Below are 9,578 nucleotides of genomic sequence, written 5' to 3'. Positions count from 1 at the left end.
TTGGTCCTTATGAACTTTTAAAAAGTTCAGGGTATATAAATCTTAGGGGGTGAGAAGCAGCCTGGCTGGAGAAGAAACTGAAGAGCTAGCAGGGGCCAAATCATCTCAAGTAGTGGAGGCCACATTAATTTTAACCTAAATATGAAAAACTATAGGCAGTTTTAAACAGGGGAATGACATGATCAGATTTCATTTTTGGAAAGTCATTCTGACTTCAGAGCAGATAATAGATTAGAGGAGGTACAAGATTAGAGGAAGGAAGACCAGTTAGGAGGTTGCTATAATCCAGGCAAAAGATGATCGTGGCCTGAACCAAGATGGGGACAATGCTTAGAATGAATCAGAGCCCACTAGAGAGGTTAGATATGAGCTAGATATTCTAAAATAAGTAGCTTTCCAATATATTACTGAAAGGGTAAAATGGAAAAAAGAGAAATTCTATTCCCAGAGCAATCATAAGATAGATAGAGCAATTTTTTTAAAAAATTCAGGACTTATCTCCATGCAGAAGTTTAGGCAAACATTCAGTTAGTGTTCAGAAACACCTTTGGCCTATCTGTCAGGGAAACTATGGGAGCTGCATCCCCCAACCCCCACCCCCCGCAGCCATGTTTCAGCCCCTGCCATAGCAGCTTGGGCCAGGCGTGGTCATCTGGCCCATACTGAGTATCTCAATTTGGGTTCTCCCAAAAGCATAGTGTGAGTCGAGGATTTGGGTATAGGTGATTCATGTAAGAAGTAATCCTAGGTAGCCAGAGTAAGAGTGGGAAGGAGGGAGACAGAGAAAGAAAAGAAACCAATTGAGTGTGTTATTGAGTTGGGTACCGTTGAGATAATTGGGGCTCCATTCCACTGGGAACTCTTGGGGGAACCATATAGAATGTACTTCAAAGTTGTCCCTCTAAAGACAGAGGCAAAATATATATAAACAAAATTTTAAAAATGAAAAACTGAAGTCTGAACTGACTCCCGTCTTCCATAAGTTGAGGGTTGCTGCTAGGATTGGTAACCCCTGCACCCCCACTTCTCACAGTCAGCCTGCACCCCTATGCAAGCTGATTGAGCTATGGAGGCTTTGGGAAAAGCCCTGAGACAGAAATGGTGAGGCTGGACTTTGAGGTGGGAAGCCATCAGGGCTTACAGGACCTGCCCACTACAGCTGTAGCTGAAATCAGAGATGGGCCAAGGGGGTGTGGCACAATGCACTAGGAGCTTCTGCCACATTTGGAATAGAATTCGCTCCTGGGAATTTGGAATCGAGACCACGAGAATCAGTGTTCACAGTATGGTTTGGACTGTAACATACAAGCTATGGGACGGTCATCTGCTAGAGGGACAGGAAAAGAGATTATTATCTGCAATACTCTGACTGATGGAATGCCATGAGCTCCATAAAAGAGGTTGATCTTGGAGCGCACACCCATGAGCTTACATCATACCATTTTGACTCTTCTATCTCCTTCCAAAGTCTACACCCCCCAATAAAACCATGACTAACTGCCATTACTGCATCATTGGTTTGGCTTTTACTGTTTCTCTTAAGCCAGTTATGAGTTATCCCATTAGATTTACAGCATTTTGCTCAAGGCTTGGTCAGAATCTCTGAAGCCTTCACAACCTGAAATCAGGCTAATGATGTGCAGAAGACCTACTGAGCAGGCATGCACCTAAGGGTCCTCTGCCATGGGGATTCAGCTTTGGGCCTAGGCCCTTTAGAAACACACTTTCTGTAGATTGTACCGTTTGTGAATTCCAATGCTCCACCATCTGTGAGATCCAGCATCAGTTCTGTTAGATTGAAGTATATATGAAATTGCTAACATCTGTCAATTTTTTACTTACAAAAAACTAATTTCATATCGTTTAATCTAATCTAAGCAACATATGACACTGGCAAGAGCTGTTTTTCTCTGACCTTCTATCTGATCCTTAACCTGCTGGGTTTTGGAGCTGACATGAAAGCAAATACTCTCTGGGAAAGTGGTTTAAAATCTTCTCTGATGTACTGAATGTCTATCTACTTTAGCCCTTCAAACTTCCACCATTTTTTTTTAGTACTAATAAGCTATAAGAAGGGGATATTAGGTAAGATGTAGGTTAAGTTATTGGTTTAACAAGGACTCAAAATAACAGTGGCATAAATAAGAATGAAGTTTAATATCTTGCTGTGTAATAATCCAGGGCTGGTTTGACAGCTCATGATGCAGGGACCTGGATGCCCCCTATTTTGTTGCTCCACCATCCCTAATGTATTGCCTTTGTCCACATGTCCCAGATTGGTCCATGTTCCAGGCAGCAGAATGGGGATGAAAAAAAGAAGGTCATATCCCTGTCCTTTAAGGGCATGGCCCTGAATTTGCATACATCACTTTTGTCTACATGACATTGGCCAGCACTTAGTCATATGGCCAAACATAGCTGTCAGGGAAGCTGGGAAATGTAGTCTCAACCTTGGTGGTCATGTGCCTCTATAAAATCTCAATTGTTATGTCATTGAAGGAGAACAGATATTGGGGAGATAACTAGTGGTCTTTGCCACAAAAGGAAATAAAGGAAAGCTTTTATTATATTGGAACCATCTTAAGCTTGAAGTGATGAAGCAGACGGTGGGTCCATTTTAATCACATTGCAATCAAGATGTATCTTAGCTCATGGAGTTTGGGGATGAGAACAGCAGGGTCCGGTACCAACCTGTCAGTCTCCTATTGTAGCCCAGCTCTGTTAGTTATCTACTCAACAGCCATTCCTTAGCTTCATCTTTGGGGACAAAACTCTGATTTTTAATCATCTGCCTCCAAGTAGTTGTGTCTTTCATGGGCCGGTTTGCAGCCCCTGGAGTGAAAACTTCAAAGGCCTAAGTCAGTGGTTTTCAAAATTTTTAACCATTACTCACATTCAGAACTACATTTTATAACCCAATAAACACACACACACAAACACACACACAGGCACACAACTGAAACTTCACCTTATTATGTTTGCTACACTCTGATACTCTATTCTATTCTATTCTCTTTAAGTTTTTTTAAATGCTGGTCACAACATACTAACTTGACTTCCCATTCCACCATACCATTAATGGGTTATAACTTACAATTTGAGAAACCTGCTGTAAGCCAAGTAAACTATCCTAATTCCCTCTGTGATTTGTTTAAGGCCTGTAATACAATTTTTCATGTTAAAGAAATTGTAAAAGTACCCCAAAGTTAAAAAAAATACAAACGATGATTGCTGTAGTTTTTTAAGATAATGCCAGAGTTTTTCTAGTTAGTCAATTTTACTTTCATCTGATATTCTTGGGAAAATAACTTTGTTGTTATATAACAGTATAATTTGACTAATAATCCACTACTGATATACACATAGAGAGTATATAGCTCTGTAATGTTTACCTCAAAAACTAAGTTGTTTCTGTATAACCTCGAACAGATAACCAAAGATGTTATGATTTTTTTTTGTCTTGTAGAATGTTAAAAGTTTTCCATCTAACCTAGTGTTCTGGTTTATTAAGGCTGCCATTATACAAAACACCAGAAAAGGATTGGCTTTTATAAAAAGGATTTATTTGGTTACAAAGTTACAGTCTTAAGGCCATGAAAATGTCCAAATGAAGGCATCCACACAAGTATACCTTCACCAAAGGAAGGCCAACGGCATCAGAAAACCTCTGTTAGCTGGGAAGTCACGTGGTTGGCGTGTGCTGATCCCAGGTTGTGTTGTAGCTCCACTCTCAGCTCCTGTGCATTCTTCAAAGTGTCTCTCTTGGTTGCAGCACCTCCTTTTGTCTGTGAACATTTTTATAGGACTCCAGTGATTCAGTTAAGACCTACCCTGAATGGGTGGAGTTAACACCTCCATGGAAATTGTCCAATCAAAGGTCTTGCCCACAGTTGATTGAGTCACATCTCCATGGAAACACTAATCAACACTAATACATCTGCCCCCAAAGATTGCATCAAAGAACACATGGGGACATAATGCATCCAAACTGGCACACCTAGTAATTTTTTAATTTATTGGCATATATATTCATTTCCTGAAAACAATCAAAGAACCAACTTTTTATCTTCCCTACCAGTTCCTTCATTAAAGATTTAAATAAAACTTTGATATATGTATGCTGTCTATTTGGATGAGAATTTTATTTCTGCTCTGGACATTATCTGCAACATTCAGAACTTGGGCAGCTACTTTGTGTCCATGAGTGGAGCCATGCAGAGAGGACAAGCCAACATACTGAAGATGGGAGAAAAGAAAGACGGAAAACATCCAAGATCATTGATGAAATAATCAACTCTGAAAGTCACATCTGGACTCTTATTATGTAAGAATAACAACTCTTTTTGTTAGCAAGGTTTTCTATATTTTGCAACTCAAAGCTTCCTTTCTGAAACATCTGTTGTAGGAGCTCACCTGAATAAAAATGACCATTTGATTCATCCAGTTGAGACTTTTTGCTGGTTTATTGTCTACATACAGTGGTAGGTGTAGTGGCACCAATGGGTTGATCGCTGAGCTCCCCAGTCAACCTTGGAGAGACCCTCACAACTCTGGGAAGATTTCTGGTAAAGTAATGTGTTACTGCATTAATGACAGGTTTACTCTTTTTTAATTTTAAATTACTTCTGGGGCTTTATAAATCCTTTTTATTTGTTTTAACATATAACTGTTAGCTTTTAAGTAATTCTTTTCACATTAATCTTTAATTATTTGGCCTTGAGAATTTTATTTATTCTTTTTCTCTCTCTCTACATCCATCAGTGGTTTTAGAATTGTAAGTTTGCAGTTTTGGGAGCAGACTAAGCAAAGAAGAACACTGGTTTTCTCTCCTCTTCCACTCTACAAATGCTCAGGTAGCCTAAGGCTTGGGGGATAACAATGAACTCTTTGGAGCCCTCTTGAGCAGGGGCAGAATGTTTTAACTGCCATAACAGACTTTCCTTGCAGACCTCAGCGACCAGGAGAAAACGCATCTTCTTTCTCAGGCAAAACATTACCTGACTGATGGGCTTTAGTCCCGACTAAGCTATGCATGCTGATTAGACAGCCTGGAAGCTTACTTGCTGGATATACTGTCTTCCCAAGACTTAAATATGGTGATGAACAAACCAAAGTCACCATTCCCCAACCTATAGTTTGAATGTAGGTTCTTAGCTTCCAAAATCAAGGAATAAAGGAAAACACTGAAAGAAATCCCATAACATTTTCCGCCTTGAACAAGTTGTTTCAGAAAATATCAACTAACAATTGGTCATTGCTTAAGTCTCTTTTATTGTACAACAAAGTGCGCTCAGACCTGTTAAGCAGCTTTGTGTTGCTGTGGGAAATAGCAGAAATCGGCTTCTGTACAAACTAGCAGGTGCAATTGTGGCCAATTTCAGCAGGTTTAAAGCAGACAGGGTCAAAGTGAGGATGGTTGCAAGAGTATTTCAGACCCAATTCAACTTGAATATTAGTTTAATGGCATCTGTCTCAGTAGTTTTCTGCCTTCTCAAGTGACACTTAAAGACACTTAAAGTGGGAGGTTGGTCGTGTGTGAAAAGATAGCAGAGCTGCTGGGGCAGAACAAAGTTGACCACCGACAGTGGAAGTGGTCTATCCTAAGCAAGACAGGTTCCATAAAGTCCCGACGGCAGAGCAGAAGGCCAAGGCTTTACAGGACAGTACAATTTTGACCACCCATAGGCTCTGGATAATGATTTGATGCACGGGATTCTGGAAAACATTGTGGGAGGCAAAACCGTTGCAGTTTCAACCTATGATTTTGTGACCCATGCAAGGTAACTAGAGCCTACAGAGGTCTGCCCTGCAGACGTGGTTCCGTTTGAGGTCATTTTGGTGTACCTTAGCCAGGAGCCCCAGGACGTGTTTCACCTGTGCTGGAGGGTCTAATGGGTACAGCTACAAGAGGACATTTTCTGAGCCAGAAGACCGTGCTGAAGTGCTGACCTCTGGCAAACCATCCCACTTAGAGTCCAGCAGCAGACCCTGCTGAGGAACTATATTCTGTTGCTCCCTCAGCCTCCCCGGCAGGCCCCCCATGGACATATGTGTACAGTGACTGGGCTCAGAGATATCCATTCTGCCTCCAAAAATGCCACCACTGTTTCCTTTCATCATCTGATTCAGGGTGGCTTTAGGATCAAGGCATTCTTCGTTTATGAATGGGAACCTGTACATGTTTTTCAAATTCACTTTGATAAGATATTGACAGGGCAGTCCAGATGTTTTCACCTGCTTCTTTATTTGAAGTTTTAAAAATCTCTTTAGGTCACTGACAAAATGCCACCGAACACATGGTAAGCTTCTTATGCTTACTTCCAGAAGGAATCAAGTCACATATTTTTGGAAAAATTGAGGAAGTAGCCTGGATACTGTGGCTGGTCCAGTCTTTCTGAGAATTTGGGGACAGCAAGCCCACGGTAAGAATTATACTTTACAGCACGATCTGATTCACGCACAAACACACCTGTAGAACTGAAGTTTCGAGAGATAATACTGTCTTTCTACACGTTCTACATCCTAACGTTTTCTGTTGTACTTCAAAACACAATGCTGATTGTGACCCATAAACTTAATTTCTTGACCCACTGATAGGTTCTAACCCAATTTGATATACACTGATTTAAGGAACCAGAGCAGAATGTTTCCTTCCTCCTAACGTATGCTTCCGAGGTGGTTAGCAGAGGAAGGATCCTGAGCAGCAACAAGCATCTTTCAGACCAGCATCAGACATGAGACGGCAGGGTCTGCTATGCCGTTCAGGGCCCCCCACGGGTCTTCCTGGGCTCTGTGCAGTGTGGCAGAAGGCAGCCTGGCAGCCTTTAGTTGGGGCTGAAACGTACCTACACTGTCCATGTGCTCAGTGCCGCACGGGGCTGGCGCCTCTTCCCCACCCCTGCAGACTTCAAGCCACCCTAGCTCAAGGTACTGCCTGAGGTGCTCGTGGCCACGCCCGGGCCTGCCCCCCTCCAGCCAGTGTACACACTGGATCGTAGAGGTTCCCACAAGTGTTGATGCACAAAGCCTGTCAGTCTCCCCGTGCTGACCCAGAGAGCTCACGGCCGCAAGCGTTCACAGTACCACAGAGGATGAGCTTTGGTCTGAGATGTCCTAGTTTATCATTCCTCCCACGAAACAGGGTTTCTATAAAAGCAAACCTTTTCCATTGCAATGAGTTTAACTGCGTGGCTGTTTTCTTTCTATTGAGCATAACTCACTATAGTTACTTAAGACATGACATTAATTGAGCTCCATGGCTGGTTTCTGATAAATAACCTGTGTAACAGTTTGGAAAGGAAGGAAGGAAAGAAGGGAGGGAGGGAGGGAGGGAGGAAGGGCACATGCAGAAAGGGAAAGAAAACATTTAAGTACCAAGTCCTGTCCTTAGGCATATGTTAGCTTATTTAATTCCCCGTGAAAATCTTTTGAAGTAGATATTATTTACCCATGTTTCAAAGATAAGAAAACTGAGATTGAGAGAGGTTAGGTCACTTGCTTGTGGAAACAGGATCTGAATCCAGGTTTTTTTATTTCCTTAAGTCACAGGGTCTTTCCATTATACATCACTCCCCCCCACCCCAAATCTACTCTATAAACTCCTAAACAGCTGAAAAGAGAAATCTTAAATGCTGATTTTCTCAGAGGGTTTGGGAAAAATTCCATGTCGTTTTGTGGGTTATCAATAACTAAACACCCCATCAGTGCAATGTTTTTAAATATCTAGGTGAGGTAATCAGGACAGGGAAATTCTTTGATTGGAACTGACTTCAAATCCCAGGAGATTAGAATACTAGCCTGGCTCTGCCTTTGCTGAGGTCGGCCTTGCTCTCTCAGTATGTGATATACAGTCTCCATGACAACACTCAGCCATTTGACCTCAGGTGTCCTAGTTCTCCAGTGAGCTAATTTTAGACTCCTAGTTTAGGCAAATAGTTCGAGTTTATATGACTTTGCAGATTATACAGTGATTGCATAATATATTCAATTCAATTCACTAAATACTGACCAAGCCTTGTCAGACCTAAGTATACCCTGGGAATAGGAAAGATGAATACTTTATGGTCCCTAATCTCAAATTGTTCTATGTGAAGTAGTAAAGATGCAAAAAAACTAATTCAAAGTGAGCAGTGCCCTACTACAGTGTCAATCCACTGTAAGAAATACTTCCACAATCTCATCTGAATATATATAAATGCAGTTTGAGGTTCACTAATGTTCCAGTTTGTTGGAGCTGCTGCTTTGCAAAATACAAGAAATGGATTGACTTTTTTAAAGGGAATTTATTAGGTTACAAATTTACAGTTCTAAGGCCATACAAGTGTCCCAGCTAAGGTATCAACAAGAGGAACCTTCACTGAAGAAAGGCTGATGGCATCTGTAACACCTCTGTCAGCTGGGAAGGCATGTGGATGGCGTCTGCTAGTCCTTTGCCCCAGGTTGCATTTCAAAATGACTTTCTCCAAAATGACTCTGGCGTTTTATCTCTCTTAGCTTCTCTCAGCTCTCTGCTTGTTCTCCAGGGCATTTCTCTCTAAGCATCTGGGGGTCCTCTCTTAGATTCTCTGGGGCAAGCGCTGGGCTTCAGCTCTTAGTTTAGCACCTCCAAGCTTCCTTCTGTCTGCATCTCCAAGTATCTCCAAGCATCAGCATCTGCGTCAGTTCTTGAGCTCTCTTAAGTACTCCAGTTAGCTAATCAAGACCCACCCAGAATGGGCAGGGTCACATCTCCATGGAAATAATTTAATCAATGCTCTCACCCACAGTTGAGTGAGTCACATCTCCATGGAAACACTCAATCAAATGTTCCACCCAACAAGATTGGATTAAAAGATCATGGCTCTTCTGGGGTCCATAAAAGTTTCAAACTGGCACAAATAAACTGACTTTAAATGGATCTCCACCCCATGGTAGATTGAATTATGTACCCCAGAAAAAAACATGTCCTTAACCTTACTCCCATTCCTGTGGTTGTGAGCCCATCATAAAAAGGACCCTTTTGAAGATGTTATTTTTGGTTAAGGTTTGGCCATCTCAGTCAGGATGGGTTTTAATCCTATTGCTGGAGGATGTATAAAGAGAAAGCCAGGGGGAGGAGAGGGAAGCAGGAAGTCAGTGGGAACCCAGAAGAGAGAGGATGGGAAAGCCATGCACTCAAGAATTCCCAGCCAGCCAGAACACTACCAACCCCAGGAGGAGGCAAGCCTCTGAAACCATGAGATAGTAAATTCCTGTTGTTTAAGCCATCCCATTCTGTGGTATTTGCCAGAGCAGCCTGGAAATTGAGACAACTCCAATTTTGAAAACTGTGCTCTAAATGTACATAGGGCTATGGTAACACAGAAAAGGCAGCCAGTAATGCTGCAGGGTGAGGTTGGGGAGAGATGGTAGGAGTTTTCCTGGAAGACAAGATGCTGAAGACATTCTAGCCAGAAGGAAGGGCATGGGAAGAGCATTGCAAATGTTATAAATTATCCTCACCAGTGAGAGTACAGACGAATGGGCACACAGGAGGCTGAGAAGGTAGAAGAGGAGATTTCTGTTAAATATGGTAGATTGAACATATGCACTTTATGTTT

This window comes from Choloepus didactylus, chromosome 9 (assembly GCF_015220235.1).
Source record: "Choloepus didactylus isolate mChoDid1 chromosome 9, mChoDid1.pri, whole genome shotgun sequence".
NCBI classification, from domain to species: domain Eukaryota; kingdom Metazoa; phylum Chordata; class Mammalia; order Pilosa; family Megalonychidae; genus Choloepus; species Choloepus didactylus.
This window is presented reverse-complemented; position numbering follows the sequence as displayed.